Source organism: Dreissena polymorpha, chromosome 14 (assembly GCF_020536995.1).
Source record: "Dreissena polymorpha isolate Duluth1 chromosome 14, UMN_Dpol_1.0, whole genome shotgun sequence".
In the NCBI taxonomy this organism is placed as follows: domain Eukaryota; kingdom Metazoa; phylum Mollusca; class Bivalvia; order Myida; family Dreissenidae; genus Dreissena; species Dreissena polymorpha.
The window spans coordinates 75,084,839-75,108,371 of NC_068368.1; the positions used below are offsets into that span (position 1 = coordinate 75,084,839).

At 35.1% G+C, this 23,533-nt stretch overlaps 1 pseudogene; it reads right to left on the bottom strand.

The window, feature by feature from the left end:
- Positions 1-365: 365 nt before the first annotated feature.
- The window catches only part of LOC127857493 (5'-nucleotidase-like), a 28,835-nt pseudogene continuing 5,667 nt past the window's right edge, over positions 366-23,533 (bottom strand).

Consider the following 23,533-nt stretch of genomic DNA (forward strand, 5'->3'; position numbering starts at 1 on the left):
TGAAGCTCGTAGGTCCTCTTGATTGTATGCCGTATTTGGTGAAATAGTTGGTTTCACAATCGGATGGGTTAAATTGCATTTGCCAGACGTTCTTCCACTGTTCCAATTTTTTTCAGATCCTCTTGCAGGATGTCTACATCTTTAGTTGTTCTGATCTTTCGATACAATATATTGTCATCTGCAAAGAGCCGTTAGTTGGAGGCTTTTCTTCTTGGGATGTCATTTATGTACAGTAGAAAGAGTAGGTGACCGAGGACAGAGCCCGTGGAGACCCCTGATGTGACAGGTGCAGACGATGATGTGTGATCTTCGACAAGGACTTCCTGGCTTCTGTTGCAACGGAATCTCTTGATCCAGTTCAGCACTTAATTGTAGATCTCATGGTGGTCCAGCTTGATGGAGAGTCGCTTGTGGGGTACATTGTCGAACGATTTGCTAAAATCAAGTAGTACAGCACCAATCTGGTCACCGTCGTTCAAGCATGATGCAATGTCTTGTATCGTAAGTACAATCTGGCTTTCGCAGGAACGTCTTTTCCTGAAACCATGCTGACTGTCAGTGAGTATACCATGGTGCTCCATGTGTTTTATAACCTGACTGTTGATGGCAAGCTCCATGGTCTTGCAACAGACTGTGGTAAGGGATATCGTCCTGTAGTTTACAGCAGCTGTGCGATAGCCCTTCTTGAAAATTGGAGTGACCATAGCGTGCTTCCAGTCCTCGGGTCCTCGACCTTACGTGAGGGAGGCCTGAAACACGTGGGTTAGTGCAGGAGAAATCTTATTGGCAAATTCATTGAGGAATCTTGGTGGCAGGCCGGCTGGTCCTTGTGCCTTGTGGGAGTTTAGTTCGTAACATATGTTTGATAATTCGCGAAAACATATATTCCATTTTTAGTTGTTTGAGCATTTGGAAACAAAGAAACATAAAAAAAGATATTCACATTTCAATGTCGTTTATAAAATTTTTAAGAAACCTTGCTTTAATTTGCTTTTGCACTTTTGCGGACAAACATCATTTAGCGAAGGTTTCTTTGTTATTAAATAATCATGTTAAATACATGCGGAAGTGCTCACGAAATGGTAGTCTATTATAAATTAAAGGCTGCCTTATGTGTTTTGTTTTAAATAGTGATTGGAGAATATAATGATTATATTATTATATGTGTCGGCTAAGAGATGATGTTCAGTGTATTTTGAACAGCCAATCGAAGACACGTGTTCCCTTCAAGGCATCTAACGGCGATCAGTTTCAATCATGCTTTTGGTGGAGAGCGCTTGTGCAACTAAACATATTACACATTCTCGATTTTCGCAAATGATTAGCATCATCTTCTTTTTTTTTTCAGAAGTATAAGGTGTTATAAGCAAGACGAGGACACGTACAAGTTAAAGCCCAGCTTCGCTCCGGAAATCAGGGATACATAACAAGGTTTGTACTTGTTTGTTCTCGACGAATCATAGCAATTATACATATAGTATTTGTTATTTTGCTATTACAAGCGCTTATTTTCGCATTGCTACAATAAACTAACTACTGCTTATTCTGCAACAAAATAGGAGAGCTGTGTTCGTGTCAGAAGATTGTGCATTTAGTTCACTACATCAAAGCTGTCGAATATAAGGTGGGATCAAGCACTTGAAACAAATATGGAGGTATATATTCAACATTTAGTGTATTAATTATGTTTATACTGAATATATTCAAAACACACAATTGTATCAGACGGATGGACTAACCGACAGAGATATAGATAGAAAGGCATAAGGAATGGCGGAATAACGGACGTAAGGAATTGGAACAAACCGACCAACAAACTCAATTGTTCGACAAGTCACACATGAGTGACAAGACAGACAATATAAACACATACATTGAGAAGCATGCGGAAGGTAGGCATACAAGCAAGCGGACTGACCGGTAGGCATGGTTTGTGCGGACGGGTTTTCGGTCTCCTTGTCGGGCCGGCGAACAGACATACGGACTTACAGATAAACATACGTAATTGAAAGACATATGTAAGATTCCGGTCTCAATATTAAACAACAATTTGTTAATGAATATTATTAATATGAGTATTAAGCGGTTAGTTAAGTTAGTGGGATAGGGGGAAGTCATTTAGAAAACATTGATTAGTACAGCATTTTCAGGGCTTGTACAAAATTTAAGTGAATTACGCAATAACAAGTACATTGAATCGGCATTCGGGCTCAACTATGAGTAACATATAACATAAAATAACAAATAATGAAAGAGGATGAACTTATGGCTAATAAAATAAACAAGACATAGCAAACAACAACAAAGCAAAACACGTTATATTAAAGAACAGCGCACAAGTTGTGGCCACGCGCCTGTACAGTTTCAGTTGTTTACATACGGGTTTTACGGCCTTGTTTCGGACAGACACGCTTTGACTGAATGTGTAGACTAATCCGTTTGCATCGGTGAGTGATGTACACGAGGAGTATTATTGGAGACTGTGAGGATGTTTTACAATATGATTTAACGTAAATTAAACAGCAACAGGGTTATCATGATTATTTATATATACTGTAATTAGAAAAACAAAAATTACACCTAAGTAAAGTTTTGTTTGCTTGAATCACGTACATTATCAATAAACATGTGCATTGTACCACGGGGGCGACCATGTGCATTTTACATGATGTTCGTATACAAATAGAAACCATGATAGCTAACTAAGTTTGTCACAAATTTGATACATTACCAATACAAACCAATTCTAATAATTGACTTTAGAGGATTAAGAATACAAATTGAGCCGTGCTTTGTGTAAAAGGGGTTTAATGCATGTGCGTAAAGTGTCATCCCAGATTAACCTGTGCAGTCCGCACAGGCTAATCAGGGACTACACTTTCAGCTTTTATAACATTTTTTATTTAAATGAAGTCTCTTCTTAGCAAAAATCCAATTTAGGCGGAAAGGGTCGTCCTTTATTAGTCTGTGCTGTACAGGCTAATCTTGGACGACACTTAACGTACGTGCATTAAGCCCAGTTTTCTCAGAACGCGGCTCAATTGATCAGTTGATATATCAGAATTGGTTCCTAATGCTATTTTGATGATATTTTTTCGATTCGTTATTACTCGAATTTGAATCTCATCAACCGTTTTGAGGTCTAATTTAGACATGTCGATAACAAATCCTGGATTAAAGCAACAGCAGAAATTTTAAAAACACCTTTCACCAAGCGCTTCTTGGCATTCGTGTACTTTTATATTGTTAAGGTATAAGTCAACGATGAATTTAACATATAATTGTAAAACATCAAACGTCCATTAAAGTGTCAATTAGTTTTGTTTTAGATTATTGTCACGATTGAACACATTTGTTAGTTATTTTATTAAAATAATGAGGCCTCATTTGAACGGAGATGTACACTTGTCAAGTTATATAAGTTTTCAGATTTTTCGGGTTTTGTTCGTAAAATGAAAGTGCAAACTGTGTATGTTTTTCACATAATTTCAATATTTCTGAATCGAAAATGTGGCAGGACGTTGATGGCTTAACAGCCAATATTATGAACAGAACTAAAATAAATTATTCCAATGCGATTACCCCAGCCTAAAATAGTAAATCAATGTTTGTCTTATTGTTTGTATCCTCTTGTGTTGTTAACGCATTTGATCATTTGCCTTACATGCAGGAGTTGCTGAAATAATTCAATAACCTAATAACGTATCTGGAGTTTTATGATAAGTATATGGGTTGTGCTCTGTGAACAGGGGGTTAAATGCATGTCCGCTTTAACTGGATTTTTGCTCACATTAGACTTTCTTTAAACGAAAAATATCATAAAAGCGAAAAGTGTCGTCCTTGAATATCCTGTGCGGACTGCAGATTCTATTCTGGGACTACACTTTACGCACATGCATTAAACCACCTTTTCACAGGGCAAGGCCCATATATATTACACGTCAAACTCATGTATGCTCATTTATGCTACTACGGTGCGTGAAAAGACATTTATTGCACTTGTCTATTTTTAAAATTGAAATACTTGTTGATTAATTTGTATTATATACATACGTACATATTAGTATACTAATCATTTCCGGTTTGTGCTGCCGTAGAGTGTATGCACCTAAATATTTGAGGTTAAAGTCTAAAAACGTATATTTTATTCACAGTTGTTCTTCTTTGTAGGGTGCGTGTACGTTACGCTCGCTTACCGTTCACTAACTTTCATACGAATACTGGATGTATATTACTTATTTCAAATGGTGACTGGTCTGTAATGAAACATGACCCTTGTCAATGTTTGAAATCGGTAAAAGTTTAAGGCCACGCAATTCACGTATAAAGGAATTGAACATGAACGTATTTTGGTATAATTGGTGGATACTCGTAAGTACCCAATATGATAGTTTAAATATTTAATATAATATAAAACATCTACACGTTATTTCCTAAGTATTGAATAAATTTTTGTGTTATATACGTATTTGATACCGAGAAAAATACTGATATTATTGTCGGTATAAAATACAGAAGAAGAAATCAAAATTTCATATTGTTTATTGTAAAAAACGTAACCGTTTCAAATGACGGGAAAAATATTACTTTTATGTGTTACTTATCGTTAATATCCGTAACGTTTCGAGCGGTATTGTGAACAACGTTTCTCTCTGTTGACACGCGCAATAAACAAGTACGTTATACGATGTATTTATTAACGTATACTCGTTTATTCCAATGCTATACGCGTTGTTTAATCGTAAAAAGGTAAACATTAAATGTAGTATAACAATACTGTGGTGAGATGATGAGTTGTTTTAATTCGTTTATTGTCATTGAATTGCAGTCAACCTTTGGCTTTTTGAAATACAAAATCAGGTAATCATGTCGTGCAATACAACCAAAGAAAATACAACAGTTACAATTTGCCTTATTCTATGAAAACGGGGATTAATGCATGTGCAGTCCGCACAGCCTAATAAAGTACGACACAGTCCACTAATAATGTATTTTCCGTTTAAATGAAGTTTTTTTTTATTTTCAAAAATCCTGTCCAGGCAGAAAATGTCGTGCCAGATACCACTCTGCTGACTCCAATAAGTCCTGTTTTCACAGGGGCTGATCACATTTAAATCAAAATACCTTCTAAACCTTCTAAATATTGTGTTAGAGATGCGCATGCACTTCATATACATTTAGTCGCATTCGTGTTCGACGTATGAATAAAAACAAGAGATGTGTTCGTCAGAAACACAATGCCCCCTACTGCGCCGCTTTGAAATAAAATGTATATTTATCATTTGGCAGGTATAGAAATAATCTCCCTTTAAAGCTTATAACTTCCCTTGGATTTTGTCCAATCCAACCGCGGGGGGGGGGTCTGCAGACAGTCAAAAAATGACCAAGTCAGACATCACTGACAACCAAGGCCTGTGGTTTATCAAAGAGATCATAGCCAGAGTTCATCATGTATCTATGGACATAAGTCCACAGGTATGTAATGAACCCTACCATTCACAAATTAGTACAGGAAAGAAATGATAATTATATCATTAAAAAGAACCTTTGACAAATCAATCATTTAGGTTATAAATAATCAAGATAAAAAATATGTACAGTAACTGTGAAAAGAACTTAAATTGTTGGTTAGAAAATATATAATCTGAGATTTATAATTATATAAACTACTTCCCTTGAAAACAATTGTCGCTAACAAATCTCTATTTTTAGTAGCAAATAATTATAAGCAACTACCGTGACTGTAGATTCACAGGTAACCTTAACGTACCTAAGATACTTGTATGCCTGTCACCTTTCACCGCTCAAAATGTTAAGCTTCATGAGATACACATGCATGCCAAATATCAAGTTGCTATCTTCAATATTGAATAATTAGATCCCTTTACAGCTTATTACTTCCCTTGGATTTTTATTTTTGACCTTAGACCTTGAAGGATGACCTTTTACAACGATGTGTTGGCCAGAAACACAATGCCGCCTACTGCGCCGCTTTGATTTATTTAAAAAATATATATAAATTGGCAGGTCAGATAATTATGTCCATTTAAAGCTTATTACTTCCCTTGGATTTGTTTTTTTCGACCCTAGATCTTGAAGGATGATGTTCACCTTAAAATTTTACCACTCACAATGTGCAGCTCCATGAGATTCACATTGATGTCAAATATCAAGTTGCTGTCTTCAATATTTAAAAAGTTACGGCCAATGTTGTTTTTTTTTCGGACGGACGGACAGACTGACATACTGACGGACAGTTCAACTGCTATATGCCACCCTACCGGGGGCATAACAATGCTGTACTCGTAAAAAACTAATGCAATAAATAAATTTCCGTTTTCATCAACTGTATGAATGTATGTATGAACAATCTTGTTGTTGTTTTAAACCGTGTAATAAAACAAAACTAAAATTAGTTTGCAAGCATGATTTGTTCACAACAAATTGTATTTAAGCAGTACCAGATTGCAGCTGTCAATATTTCACCAAGTTTGTTTTTATTTCTATTACTTTCAATGCGCAGAAAATACTATAAGCATCTGAAACGCCTTGTGGCAACATTTTCAGCTTCATATTTAAGTGAGAGAATTGCTATAAATATATTGTTTAGAATAATCGTCTATGACGTTAAGTTTGAACACTTGTCTGACAAGAAACCGTAAACAACATCTTAACACGTGTGTGGGATATACCAGACGTGACCATATGTTGAATCTTACGTAGGTAAATAATAATAAAGTAACAATTATGTTCTCTTATATTTTCAGAACAAAAATCTTATGCCTATAATATAAACTGTGTACAGGTAAAATGATATTTTCAACTCAGTATTCACAAAGTTGATATTATGAAACTATTTACAAGATTTCTATATCATACAGTTCACAGTTACACACACACAAAAACGATAACTATCGGTATACACGAAAATCATGATTCTCGACAACTGTAAGTATATTAATCGAACATAATACATCATCATAATATATCTTTATTTATTTTAGTAAAGTGTATTGCTTTATCTTACTTCTTCAAAGATTCATCGAAGATACATTCGAGTATGTGTGTTTTGTAACGAAAAATAATAAATGAAATATTCGTATACATATACATTCAAATAAATCCGAAATATCAAAACTCATATATTTTAATATAATTTGAGGATAAATTTCCGATTATTAAAGGTCACAAACACATGCTAAACACCTTAGCAAACATGTACGTAATTTAACAGTCCCCACGAACCACATATTAATTTGTATACTGCGTATCTCACTTTAATAGTTATGGAGTGTATAAAGGATGATTTTTGTATGCCCAGATGATTGATGAATGCCATGATTGGTGCGCGGTATTCTCTCGCGCCACCTCCCTTTCGAGATGCATTGATATACAAGACAATAATACTCCCCAGGAAGCGCTTATGACGGGCATTTTTTTTCTTAAAAATATATGGGTAAATCTACGTGGTTAGCAAGCTTTATATGTTGTTTTTTATTTCAAAATCAAATAGCATTAGTATAAAAGTCGGGCAGTGTAGTGCGATTCAACAAATTGACGGAAACATACAATTACAACCTTTTTAAAAACGTAAGGCCTTTAAGAATTGCGGCATTGTGGTATTTTTAAGCAACTCGATGCATGTTGCCTGATTGACGAACAAATTTCCAACAAATGTAAACGTTAACGTAATCATATGATAGCTTTCAACATATATAAGTTATTGCATAAACAAAAACATTGGCTTCTAGTTGATCAAATAGATACTTAACATTCTCCAAAAGAGACTGAGCCAATGCCAAAAAGGTTACGTTAAGGAAAGGAGGAGCTCGAAAACACGACATATGATTTGGCAATCGTATCACAATAATAACATGACTTAAATTTGATTGAAAATGTTTTCAAATGATTTTTTATTTTTCAACGAAAAATACGTATAACTAAATCTATACACATCATACATAGATTTCAAAGAAAAAAACACAACAAGATGTAAGTATTAAAAAATACAAGGACCCATGTCAATTACGAAGTCAGAAACCGGAATTAAATCGATTGTACAATACGAGTACACGACAAACAGAAACTGCTTAAAATGTAAGGCAACGGAACATATTTAACTAACTTCATCACTTAAAACAGAATCAAGAAAGCAAATATGAACATAATGATAAAAGCATCGCCATAGGCGCCATTCCACTAACAGATCCGTCAGTACCGGAAGTCGTCGGACCGCTTGGGGTCTTGAATTGTATACGGCCCTCCTCACTTGGGTATACTAGAGCGTGTTTCGCTAGGTATGCCATGGTAACTTCAACATCCAACGTGTCTGAATAAAAAAAAATAAAAGAGCAAATCGTGTTACAACATGTATTTAAATACACGATATGATATTAGATTATTATATTTAATTGTTGTGTACTAAATGCATTAATGTACGAATATGTGACCTGGTAAACTTAAACAATACGAAAATTTCCCTTTGTTCAAATCAAATTTCATAACTACTATCTGCACAAGAATATCAATGTAAAAACAATTGTTCCTTAAATCAGTCTCTGCTATCTGGCGTTGCTGAGGGTATCGCCTGGAAGTAACCACTGCGAGCAGATTTGTAAAGTAAATGTTGCTATAAGTGTCACTTTGCAAGGCTCAAGTTGTGCGTGTGTCTCCTTGAATGGTTATTGTTGCAATACGTGTCCTATTGCAAAGTTAATAAGGCAATACTTGATGTCAAATTGGAAGGTTAATGTTGCGATGAGTGACAAATCACAAGGTTCATGTTGCGTGTATGTCTCCTTGAATGGTTAATATTGCAATGCGTGTCCTATTGCAAAATTAATGTTGCAATGCGCAGAGGTCACATTGGAAGGTTAATGTTTCGATATGTGTCTCGTAACGAGGTCAAAGATGTTACGTGGATCACCATGCAAGGACGTTTTTAAGATATAGTCACTGTGCAAGCGTAATCTTACGTGATTAATTTCTTGCGTGGTCACCTTGCAAGATACATGTTGCGATACCTGTGCAATACAAAGTTAATATTGGCATGTATGTTACCTTGCAGGATTAATGCTGAGATGCGAGCTACAGTTTAAGGTTAATATTGGTATGCTTTTCTCCTGTTATGGTACTGCTGCGATTCTTTTCTCCTTGCAAACATAATGTTGCTATGCGTATCCAGGGTGCAAAATCGAAGGGGTTTACACACGTGCTGGACAGAATGCAAACGCACCGCTAAGATTTTTTTTTCAAATATGTCAAGGTTATTGAAATACATTTCCAAAAATCTTAAGTGCATAAAAGACAGTTTTTCTTGGAGTTTGTGCCGATATCTTAAGAAATAAGAATAAATCCTTGAATATATCTGAAATCGGTGACAAAATTTCGCGTTGCATGAAGCATAACCATGCAATAGACAAGGGATTTTTTCACAGTAACCAGGGGGACATGCGTATACGGGAGCTTACCGGGTTTAAGTGAGGTTAGTTAGAACTAAACTTCCATGATGGCGTCGGTTTCGTGTTTTGCGTAAAGGAGAAGCGGATATTTACACCCGGTAAGCCAGTTAATATTTGTAGTTCTTTTAAATGAATAAGCCCTTTTGGCTTTACGGTGTTTGTACTCCCCTCGGTTTTTGTTTCAATACCGTAGACGTCGGAATAAAAAAGTGATTCCAGAAAAACCGTCGACAAATTTGTTGTTTAATTTCTTGACCTTCGAGATGTTGGATGCTCGATTATCATTTTATCGCATAATAAACAGTATTTGTGCATATTTGCAGTAAAATATAACATAAATCACAATTAAACTATTATCTCGACGCGTTTTTATGTCTATTGATTCATTAAATGACGAATTATAACGGGTTAACCCCCCTTTTTGGAACTAACTTTCTTTTAAGCACATTTTTGGACCTGACTTCCAAATGATAAAAAGCTCGATCTTTCCTATGTTAGAAGGTCTTATGCGAAATAACTGTCGTGAATGAATTCCGCATTGGTGCGAATGTTTTGGAAAACATTTTCTCTTGAGGAAATCAAGATTTATCTCTTTTTTTATTAACTGTTATATTGTTAATTTTTAGTATTATATGTTTTCTCACATACTTAACGCTTACATTTAGTGTGTGTAATATAAGACGTTCGACGGTATTATTATTAGAGTGTAATTCTTACCTTTTTATTTTAAGACATATGAACATACTTATGTTTGAATATGCCTCAAACGGAATACTGTGCTTACTAAACGGAATACTATGCTTACTATTTTCAGATATCAAGACGCCAGTTATATATGTTGAGGATGTCACGATTAAAAAAGACGGCGTAACGAAGTGTGTACCGCTCTAGAAAGCGAAAGGTTAATGAAAACCAACCAATCAAACACAAAAGATTACGTCGAAGTACCTAGCCAGTTAAACACACAAAACAATCACATATACGTGCAATATAAGTGTTATGAAAAACAGAAAAGGGTAAAGCCGGTTCGATACTAGTATAAGGTTGATGTAACCAAAATACTACCATTATTGCGATTCGGAATACATGAAGCAATTTGGAATACCTGACACCTGCTTAGAAGATGCATATCGGTGGATGTTTTTTAATGCAAACTTAAATATTAATTGTTAATTTAAAGGGGCCTTTTCACAGATTTTTGCATTTTTTGAAATTTGTCATTAAATGCTTTATATTGATAAATGTAAACATTGTATCTAAAAAGCTCCAGTAAAAAACAAATATACAGTTTGAGAAAGAAAAAAAGTAACCCCCAACTTGACTAAAACCACTGACCCCTGAAGCAAAAGTGTATCGCCTATACCACTAGGCCATCGGCGCTTACAAAATGCGTGATGACTTTTATACTATATACAGGCAATTTTCGTGGTATCACAAAATGTAACGACAACAACAAAACTCTCCAAATCAAAAAAACGTTTTGCGTTGCAACGCTTTATAATTTTCAGGTTTTTAAATCGTCAAAAGATGCATATTGTGGATATTTTAGAGCATGGCAAATGTTCAGTATTACTTTTTCCTCACAAATATCATAAATAAAACTAAAATTTGCGAATCTGAAACATTTTTTTTTATTTTGTCAATTTACCGAAACGTAAAAAGGCCCCTTTAATATCTTGACATTTGACGCGTTTTACAATAACGATACTGATACATGTATGTGACTTTGATGTGACACATTTTGGACGACCGTCTTTTAAACCAGTTCTGAGTTGGTCACTATGTTATAATCGAAAAAAGTGAATTTGTAGTGGATAGAAAGATTTGTGCAAATGCAATACACGATATGATTTCAGTAGAAGTGATCAATATATACATGCATTTTTTCTCTTTTATACCTATGTGAATACATGTACATATTCTTTAAACTGTTGTATTGAGGGAATAAAGTATTGGTTCACTTAGAATGATTTTTTCGTTTGTCCCTAACATTGCCTTTTAATCCAAAGTAATGTTAATATGCCAAATGCAAAACCGATTCACTCCAACCCAAATCTTTTTTTATCCTGTATTTAAGTGCTGAATACAACTGAAAATGTATGCATAGACATCGTAGGAAGAAATGACGTAACACAGATAATGGTTTATTTTCATAAAAAAATAAGAGATGTGTTTGTCAGAAACACAATACCCCCTACTGCGCCGCTTTAATTTTTTTATCATTTGGAAGGTACAGATAATTATCTCCCTTTAAAGCTTATTACTTCCCTTGTATTGGTTTTTGTGACCTTTGACCTTGAATGATGACATTGACCTTGACCTTTCACCACTCAAATCGCGAGATCCATGATATACACATGCATGTCAAATATCAAGTTGCTATCTTCAATATTGCAAACGTTATGGCCAATGTTAAAGTATTCGGACCGATCACGGACTGACAGTTCAACGGCTATATGCCACCCTACCGATGGCATAAAAAGTGAGAAACTAGCATCATGATATATACGGAACAAAACAAGTAATTAAGTAGCACTCAAAGCAACTATATGTCAGACTTGTCTATGTAGAAATAATAAAATAAAACAAACCAAAAAAACACTAAATACATCAGCTGTACATTTTATTTTTTCGTTTGTTTTATTTGCTGTTTTAGTCCGGCACTGTTGAAGGACTGTTTCTTGCATATTCTACATTTAAACTCATGTGATCAATGAAATGGGCATGGTATCCCAGTCCTCCGCTAATTAAAATTCCTAATTGCATATACTGCAACGAAAGATGCACTTATTATCGCCCTTTAACCTTCAGCATCTGAAAAGACAGTAAAAGAATGGTTAAAGAAAATTTCATATCAGAATAAGGTCGACACGTCATAAAAAACATTTAATTAATTAAAATATTACTGAAAGGACCGATAAACAATATATTATCTCGCACATCAGCCACCCCACAACCCATCGTCTTAAAAATAGGTAAATTGAATCAGTTGGTCGGCAGTTTTGGGTACAGCATTTTTATAAATCTACAGTAAAATGATTATGAAAACACTTATATTGCACCACATAAAATGCTATAAAACTATAATATTGAAGTACATATATGAACTTTATTATAGATGGGCAGGTATTTCGTGTCAATCTCTTTCACATATGAAAGAGCTGTTTGTCTTTTGGAAGTCAGGTCCTAAACTGTGCTTAAAATGAAGTTAGTTCCAAAAAGGGAGGTTTACTCGTTATAATTCGGCATTAAATGAATTAATAGACATAAAAACGCGTCGAGATAATAGTTTAATCGTGATTTATGTTATATGTTACTGTAAACATTCACAAATATTGTTTATTATGAGAGAAAATGATATTCGAACATCCAACATCTCGAAGGTCAAGAAATTAAACAACACATTTGTCGACGGTTTTGCTTCAATAACTTATTTATTCAGACGTCAACGGTATTGAAACAAAAAACCGAGGGAAGCACGAACGCTGTAGAGCCGAAAGGGCTGTTTCATTTAAAAGAAATATAAATATAAACTGGCTTACCGGGTGAAAATATCCGCTACACCTTCACGAAAAACACGAAAACGACGCCATTTTGGAAGCTTGGTTCCAACTAACCTCACTTAAATCCGGTAAGATCCCGTATACGCATGTCCCCCCCCCCCTGGTAACACAGGCTTATAAAATAAAGTAATTCTGATGTATTTCACATTGCCACAATCAGCATAAAAATGTGTATTTAATGTTTAACGTGTTATTCTTAAGAAAAATTGTTTTAAAAAGTTAGTTGGAAAAAAAAGCACCACTTACCAGTGTGTTAACATCCATAAACATTTAATTGGGAACCCCACAATATCACGTGATCCTGCACCCTGGTATAACATCAAGAACAAATTAAGTGCATAGACTATTGATTACATATATCAAATGACAATTTCTAAATTAAAAAAGTTTAACAGGGAGGAGGGACATTCCCGTACAATCGCGTTCTTACTTAATAGCAGATGCTCTATGGGCTGGAAATTAAAGCCGCCGTCTCCGACACAGATGATGAATGCAGGTAGAAGAATTGTGTAAATGGCGTCCTCTTTCAAAGGGGAGTAATTCGGTATACCACACTCGAGGCAACGCACCTGTACGTCGACCACACGATGCATAGAGGGCTTTAGGAGGTTATATGTTACATGTAAACCTGAAATATGTAGTTAATACATCGTTTATGGTAATCGATTATTTTGGTCATAAACGTAGATTACAATACTCGTTTTTCTTGTAAATTATGAAATACTGAAATATCCAAACATGAGCGCGATTAAGTCCAATGAAGCATAAAAAGTTTCTCATGTCATTTGTTAAAAACGTGTATATATTTCTGAAACCAGCTACATGTTTTGTGTAGGTTGAGAAAATTTATACATTACACTTTTCACATTACAATTGAATTATTCATATGTCCTCTCAAGTTTTGTGATGATCGCAATCCGTTTTGAAACGCAATCTAGTGGCTTTTTACTGTGAATCATAATATATTCAGTTTGCGGTCAACTGCGAAGAGGAATCCTGTCTGCTCGAAGTTTGTACTATAATGTGCTAAATGAGAACATATTTCGATAATTTTTGTGAAGCCATACTAGCAAATAGTATTTAAAAGACCATCAGGTGGTTACCTGAAAACTGCATGAACCTGCCGTGCGCATCCACGGGGTTGTACTCCCCTACGCTCCACTCGAGCGGTTCGCGGAGATTTGCGCCCGTCACCCTGATCAGGTCCACCTCGTTCTGGAACGGCTGAACGGTGTGTGTGTTCCCAGTGGTGATGTTACCTTGATGATGAATGGGAAGAAGATATATTAATTGGTTGCGGTGTAATTTCATAAATCAATTATCTTTAATTGAATTCACGATTGTTTGAGTTTGTATTGCTGGTGTTAGTTCTTATAGTGTTGGGTGTATGGTATCAGAGGTAGTGGAAGTGGTAGCAGCACTATCTGAAGAAGCAGCAGTTTACATGGGGTCTTGTTGTCACTGAGTTTATAGTTCAAGAAAAAAACATAAACATAATCTTCAGTCAGTTGGTCTGTATCTGATACACATATAATGTTTGACAAACCTTTCTGGATAGAAGCCCGGAAGCCGCCGCCGTTCAACATGGCAATAGCGGACAGGGTCCACGTGGCATTGGCGTGGTTGAAGCCTTTAACGTAATAGTCCGCCATAGCGTCCGCCATCAGGTTACCTGTCACATGGTTACGATTTTATGCTTACTTATTTATCAGACCACACCAAAAGTAAATGAGTGGTCGACCCTTTTTAATTCATGGTAAGTCCATTGTTTGTCATTTTTTGTGTTAGCATAATATAATATGTGTTCTGTCACGTAATCGTTCATAGTTCATGGACGACACATAATAACTAGCAATGTTCATTACTCTTAAATTACTGGTGTGTGCCCTCTCATTCGATATCTCGTCATGCGCGTATTGCCAAGATGACGAGATTTGCATTAACTACCTTTTTCTCGTGTCACGCATGGGACAAGTTGGTTCCTCTCTATTATGTTGGTTTCTCTGCATAATATAGGATAAAATATTCAACAACACCCTATATCAGTTTCTAGTCCAATTTAATGTCTGACTTAACTAATATTTCAGTTATACAAATACGTTGTGATTGCTACATGATTGTGTCTTTTTCCAACTGTACACCTCCAGGTCTAAACGCTAACTGACTATTTCCCTCTAACATTAGCCCCGTGAATCTCAGTTATGAATCCCATTGGTCAGTATTCTAAATAAGCCGGTTGGCTGGATTACTAAGAATCCCATTGGTCAGTGTTCTATGCGTTCTTTTTTCTGATTGGATATATATAACTTAAGATACTGAATAAATGAAGCCCTGGGAACGGGATAAACAACCCACCTAAATATTCACAAGCTTTATCCAACCTTTTGATGAGAGATTTAACTGAATAAACACTTTTGCCTGACCAATACAAACATTCCCGGCATTGTGTCAACTATACTATTCTTTAATCTCTCCCTCATCGATAAGCTTATTCGAACATATGTGCACTTTGTGACTGTCATGTTTACTAGCCCTTTTGATAAAATTTTCAATATTTTTTACATGAGGTAAACCCACATATTCCACCTACAATTTCTAACCATAATGTGACACAGCATATCCTTTCAATTTGAGTTTTATGTATTTTAGGATACATAAAAATCTTCAAGAATTTAAGTATGGAAGTAAACGAAAACATTATTAACACATACGAAGAAAAAATCAACCACGCAAACATGAAAACATCAGTGACTAAAACATATATATGATGACAATCTGCAAATTATTAATGAAATTTTTAACGAATGTTTCTGCTGAAATAATAAAACGTCGGAATATTTAAATAGTCAATGTCAATCACAATGAAGAGGAATACGTCACTGATTTGGAAATTCCAATACGAATAGTGTCCATTTGTGACATCTTTGCTGGAGGCGATATGGCGTCTGGGTGAAGAGATGAGACGTCCGGTTGGAGAGTATGTGACATTTGGTTGTAGATGGTAACATGCAGTCGATTGAAGACGGCGGCTTCCGAATGAAGACGATGATTGTCAGTCGGAGAAGCTGTTGGTCCTCGGTTGTCGCACGATTTAGAATACTTCAAACGTTTATTATATATAGTTCTGAAGAATGTCTGCATTCATGACTGTAGTATTATAATTATTGTTTATGTACACGTAATTAAGGTAACACACACATATATATATATATAAATATATATAGGTTCATAGACGATAAAAATGTACACCTAATATATGTACAAAGTACGCGCGATTTTTCATCATCAAGTCCATTCATATCATCGTATCTTTAAAAATCATTTTCGACGACGCGTGAAATGTCCATTAACAGTCCACTCGTTGTATGGTACTGATGCTGGTTCACAATTTGGATCAATGTCGACAATGTTGGATCCTAATTGAAGTCGTCTGTTACGTCATCTGATCCTCGACGGATACATCGTCGTCGAAGATATCTGTATGTCGATGACATATTCTTCTTCTTTGTCGGGGCGTTAAGATCTGATCACGATCTCAAATGCGTTATGAACGCATGTTGCTGCAGGCAAACCACGCCAACGATGTCAGGAGCGCTGTTTTTCTCCTTAACTTGTATCGCATTGGCAAATCTTATAGGGTTAATTACATGAAATGATAAACGGGCCTTCTATTTACATATTAATGGAATTTGCTATATTAGAACTCAGATTACTTATCACACCTATGATAAGATATACCCAAATAAAATTAATGTGCTAAAGAAACGCGATTCTCATGATACAAATTTATTATGTTTTATTTAAACTATACGCATTTGTCTATTCAATAAAATGCATTGTGCTTTATTATGTTTTATTTACTTAGAGAACAAAAATTTACAAACAAAATCCCTTGTCTTAATGTAGTCATTGTTGTAAAGAACGAAAAAAAACACTATATATATATGATCAGTATCAAAATTTTAATGAATCATAGCAATATAGGTGTATCTTTTACATTATACTAATAAAAGGACTGCGTTGCTTTTAAGGATATTTACCAACTGTATTAAAATGTTACCTACGCGGAAAATGGTGTTTACTTAAGCGCTGTAGGGCATAAGCTAGCGTTAGTTAATGTCATTGTCAAGTGTGTTATCATAAGCTGGTCTACAAAAGCGTCGGTCAATAGGATTAGATCGATATACGAATTGGGTATTTACCGTCCTTTGCGACAGGTGTGGTCGTTTTTGTCGTGTTTGTACATGATCGAGGTTATATGATACCTAACACTTTTATAATCAATTATGCAGACCCCAATATACATTCGATCCGACTTGTATCGTTATGTACCTTCGAAAATTGGAATTACACTTATCTAATCAATTATTTAAATTTCATTATATACCATACCTGGAATGGGACTCGTTTTGTATTGGTTTGAAGTAATACAAACTAAATTGTTAATCAAGGACTAATACAAATCAACACGTTTTCCCGATAATTGAACTACATTGGGGAAGGAAACCATATTTGCATAATAAATTATTCAAACTTCATTATTCGGTGTGACATAAAACTTTATATGGCCTGTACAAATAAGATTTTCTGTTGACTCCCTTCATATGTACCGTTACCACGATAAATGAGGTAATAACAATCCTATATGTCAATAGGTTGACCTGTTCCGTTAATCAAATGTCTGTCAGTTGTATAATCCTTCAATTTCCTAATCTTAACATATGGTATTTAACTTTTCAATTTATTTAACCCACCCTGGGTGTAAACGTATTCGTGTTCATACTTGAAATAAATCTTAAATCGGGTCTTAGTTTATGTAAATATCTCCTAAAAGTTTTATTACGCTTCAGAGCTGGTTGCTTTTGCGCACGGATAATTGGCATTTAATCCGTATACTAAAATATGACATTTTTATTTCATTCTAAACCCGGAAATCAATGCTAATGACGATACATCATCAAAATCGGACGATAGCGTCCTCTATAATCCTCTATTTACATATGTAATACGTATACATTCAAAACATATTTCTCTATATACAAAAATCTGGGGGTTTTAAAGTCTCGACATCTATTTCGCTGTATTTGTAGTCCATTCACATGTGTTCAGCCATTGTCTGAAGGCACGTGAAAATTGCTTTCTTCATGGCGTTATTTGAACGTGAAGTCTTTTTTGTAAATTTTCGTTTTTTGTGTTTTAACGCTTCTGCGTCAATTTGCATCTGATCATCTGAAGAATCATTTTCAAACCTACGTACAGGTGAGTTTTGCGAATTACTGTTATCGTAATGCATCGTATCTGATTCACTGGAACTTGACTGTTTATCCGCGAATGTTTATTTCTCCAATGTTTTTGCAATTCGGCAAGCGGAATGTTTTCTTCGTCGTCCGTATTATCTCTAATCTGTCGGGTCTGTTGAGTAATAACAGGTAACCCATGTACTGACGTATTTGAATCGCTATCAGAAGATAATGTCTTGTCTGCAAAGGCTAAATTCGCTTTTGTAATCGGGCGCGCTAGTGGTTTATCTATAATTGGCCATTCATCGATATTTGCGTGCCTTATTTGATCAGCGTGAACTTTAATAGTTGAGTTGTCTAACTGATTCTTTATTACGTATGTTAACGGCGACTTTTGTTCGATTATACGATAATATGGCCTTCATTTACTGTCTAATTTATTTGTACGTTGAAAGTTTTTGTAGTAAACGGGGTCATTGATTTCGAATTTAATATCTTTCGTATTTTTATTGGCAAAATCAGCTTGTCTACGTTTCGATTTTTGAATTTGGGCACATACCTTTTTAAATGATTTGTGTTGTTCTTCTAATATTATTTTATGATAATCTTCACCGTGATATTTACGTCTAGGCTTTAACAAGTTGTCTATTGGAAGAATAGGGTCTCTATTAAAAAGTAAGAAGAACGGTGTGTGCTTCAAAGTCTCGGATGCACTAAATCTCATTGTCGCTAAAGACATGTTTAAATGTAAGTCCCATTGTTGTACATTTTCTTGAACCCGTTTGGACAGTATATTGTTCATAGTCCCATGTGAACGTTCGTTCATGCCATTAGCTGCGGGATGATATATTGTCGTCTTTACGTGGTCAATGTTCATTGATTTTAATGTTTCAGTGAATGCCGTACTAGTGAATTCTTTTCCGTTATCAGTTATAATTCTTAAAGGACAACTATGACGGCAATAAATCTCGTTCATTAACAGGTGTATTTAGCTATCGGAAGATTTGTCTGGTGATGGAAATGCTTCTATGTATCCTGAGTATTGATCACGAAACATATTATATATCTATTGCCGGAAAGCGTTTTCGGATATGGCCCGCAAATATCTATTGAAACAACTGAAAACGGAAACGGCGGTATTGAGGTATCCGACAATATGGGGGCGTTAATTGCTTTTAAGTTTCTACTTTGACATATAATGCACTTAGATACATAATCATTAAATTCTTTGAACATTTTAGGCCAGTAATATTTCTCTTTTAGTGTCTGAAAAAGCCTTTGAGACCCAGGATGCCCGTTTTCATCATGATATTGCTTGACAACTGTACCAGTCAGGTGTTTAGGTACAAAAAGCCTGAGAGTAGGTTCCTCATCTACGTTTGATATGGAGTACAATATCCCATCAACCGTTATATATCTATCATATTCACTCTTGTTCTGTTTCCCTAATCTTAATCTCGCTTTAATCTCAGATATATGAGGGTCTTTTTCTTGTTCTATTGGCATATTAAGCCCTGATATGTTATCGTTCGACGCTGTGTTGTCGGCTGGGAGTGGCTGCGGGGTAATAATATTATCAATTATTTGCTTGTGGTCAATGTTTGTGGAGTCGATTACATTAATTTCGCGTGTTTGGTCTTGTTTATTTATTTGCGAATTAATCGTAAAATGTTTATCGTTAATATCTAATTCTAGTTCTGTTTGATCGCATTAATGGTTCTTTATTTTGGTTTTTGGAGGTCGGCTTAGAAAGTCGGCAATAATATTCTTTTTTCCCGGTATATATTCAATTTTGCAGTTGTAACCCGCTATACTTAAGGCCCATAATTGTATTTTCTTGTTTTGCATCGGACTTTCCAGTAGAAATTTCAACGGCCTATGATCAGTCTTGATAACAAATTCGGCGTTGTGTAAATAATGGTGTAATTTACTTAGACTGTAAAATATGCTGTAACATTCTTTTTCAATGGTACTATATTTGCATTGCGTGGGGCTTAATCTGTGCGATATGAAAAATTTCGGTTTTTCGCCCACATAATCCCCGGTTTCGTTATTGTCGCATTTTTGAGTCAAACAGGCTCCGACGCATTTATCAGATGCATCAGTATACAGTATGTAACCTTTTTTTGGATCAGGGTATGAAAGATAAGTGATTTGCGTAAATGAATCTTTTAATTGTATGAAACTATCTTCACATTGTTTTAACCATTTAAACGTGACATTCTTTCTCGTGAGATTAATGAGAGGCTCGACTACTTCTGAATACGATGGACAAAACCTCCTAAAAAAACCTGCAGCACCTAAGATAGATCGTACATCGCGCACGCACTTTGACCTAGGGAATTGTCGGATCGCTTCCACTTTTAACGGATCCGGCCTTATACCGTTTTGATGTATGATGAAGCCTTATCTATCTAGTTTCTCTTTGTAAGAATTGACGTTTTGATAGTTTAAGCTTTAGATTATGTTTACTGAGACTCTGTAGTACTGTATTTACGTGTGCTAAGTGAGATTGCAAGTCAGGTGAGAATATTAGAATATCGTCTAGATACGCCACAGCGAAGCCCTCACAACCTTTGAGTACTTTATTAGCTAATTCTTGAAATATAGCACCGGCAGAGGAGACACCAAAGGGCATAACGTTAAATTGAAATAGACCCCAGAATCCCGAAGCAAAAGCCGTTTTTTCTCTGTCCTCTTCCTTTATAGGTATTTGCCAATACCCCGATATCAAATCTAAACTGGTGAAATATTTACTTTTACCTAATAACGTCAATATATCATCTATTAATGGTAATGGAAAGGCAATTGGTTTTGTAATTTTGTTTAATTGTCTAAAATCAACGCAAAACCTTTTCTCGTCTTTATTATCTTTATTTGAATCATGGTTATTTTTCTTTTTATCTACTAAAACAATAGGGAAGCTCCACGGACTTTTTGATGGGCTTATTATGTTTGCCGCTAGCATTTCGTCGATGGCTTTATCTATGAATTCCTTATTGTTTAATGGTGTTCGATACGGTTTTAATTTAATGGGCGGATGATCCCCTGTATCTATGTTAAATTCTATCGCTGAAGTTTGTGTTAATTCTAAATTATTTCTTGCGAAGAGAGTTCTGTGTTTTAAGAGTACCGGGAGAATATTTTCTTTTTGATCTTCATCTACACGTAAATCCGATAAGATTTCATCTTTAGATAAGCCTGATTTCGGCTGATTATTTTTGGTAACTTCTTGTACTAAGCATATTTCATTATGATTTACGAATTTTATTCGCCCTATGGCACAGTGTCGTCTAAGCCTAATTGTTTTGTGCGTATTGTTTATAATTAAAATGGGAAATTATCACGCGTTGTCTTGACTACTGAATTAACAATTGTTAAACCAGGTTCATTATCAAAGAAAGAATTGCTTATTCCATTGAATTCATAATTTGTATTTGAACGTATGCAGTTCCTTATAGCTTGTGCAAAGAGTATATATGCAGTTTGTGGTTTTAACACAGTATGTCTAGTTAATCTCGCTATCGTTAAAAGATGTACATCTTCTTCTAGAGGTACATAACAGTTATCAATCCTCAAACATCCTAAATCAAAGTATAAACGGACACCATTATCTTGTAAAAAGTCTCTTCCTAAAATAACATTTCAATTGATGTTACTTACTACAAAAAACATGTGCTCTTTATATATGCTCCCTATTTTGAATCTCAATTTTACACATCCGTGGACATTTAATGAATTTCCGTTTACCGACTTTAGATTTACTTTTTTAATTATCAGTGCGGGTTTATGTTTTAACATATCATAAGTACGTTTGTTTATCAAGGATACCTCTGCTCCAGAATCAACAAGACTTCTAAATTGAAAACCACCTGTTGTAATAACACAAGAATTTGGACTACCACACAAAGCGATATTATATGTCTCGACTTTTTCATTCTTACCATAGACCCCTTTTTGGTAAGAATTTCCTAGTTTTTTCGATTAATGTACGTTTTTCTTCGAGTACATTCTCTACTAAAGTGTCTTAATTTACCACAATTCCAATAATCAATTTTATCTTTTTTTAATTTTTGTAATATTCGTTCTTGCGCCCGTTACCACTTTGACCTATCGTATGACCGTTCCGTCCTACTGTATATGCGCTTATCTCGCGTTGCCTACGGCGACAGATTTCAATAGAATGACCGTGTTTCTTGCAATATGTGCAAACAATAGATGTTAATATAATCGATATCTGTTTGAATATTATCGGTCGTAATGCTATCAAGTCCATTTATTTGCGATCGTAACTCAAATCTAGCTCTGATACTTTGTTCCTGTTTTGCGCTTTTAACGACATTTGATAGGGTTGCATGATTTTCGCGCATTAATTTAAGTCTCAAATAATCGTGCGATAATCCGTCGATAAAAATTTATACTAACTGTTTTTCTATATAGTCTAAATTTCCTTCAATATTTTCGTATACATCAGTCGCAAGAGATAAAAGTCGCTCAGCGTATATTTGAACATTTTCGTCGGTCTTTTGTTTAGTCGTCTTTAATAATGAGAAAGCGTATTGTGGGTCTTGAATTTCCGCAAATCTAAATTAAAGTTGTTCTTTTAAATCTGACCATGTCCCTGTCGTATCGCCAGTCAAAAAGCGGTGTATGTAATCACTAACAAGCCCTTTACTAGATTGATAAGCAACAAATGTTAATTTATTGTCATCTAAATTGGTAAGCGTTCCATATTTTTCTACATTTTTAATCCAATTTTTAAATTCTTTTGAATTTCCATCAAATGATTGTACAACCTCTGAAATAGTCTGAGTGCTTATGGCCGTTTTAACAACTTTAATTTGTTCATTCAAATTTTGAAAAAATGAGGGATTATTTGATTTGCCATTTTGATTCAAGCGTTAGGAAATAAAACAGTCACTCACCGGAAGTTGCAGAATATGTGCGGTCTGATGTCGTTGTTCCCGGCTAACGGTCGTTGCTACTGGTTACAGAAGTTGCAGAAACGGAGTTTCTTCGCGTTGTTTTTAATGGTTTCGTAATCGTAAGTGGAAGTATTTCTTTGTTCGAATCCTTGGTTCACGAGCACCATTTAACGTCCTGTGTCACGTAATCGTTCATAGTTCATGGACGACACATAATTACTAGCAATGTTCATTACTCTTAAATTACTGGTGTGTGCCTATCATTCGATATCTCGTCATGCGCGTATTGCCAAGATGACGAGATTTGCATTAACTACCATTTTCTCGTGTCACGCATGGAACAA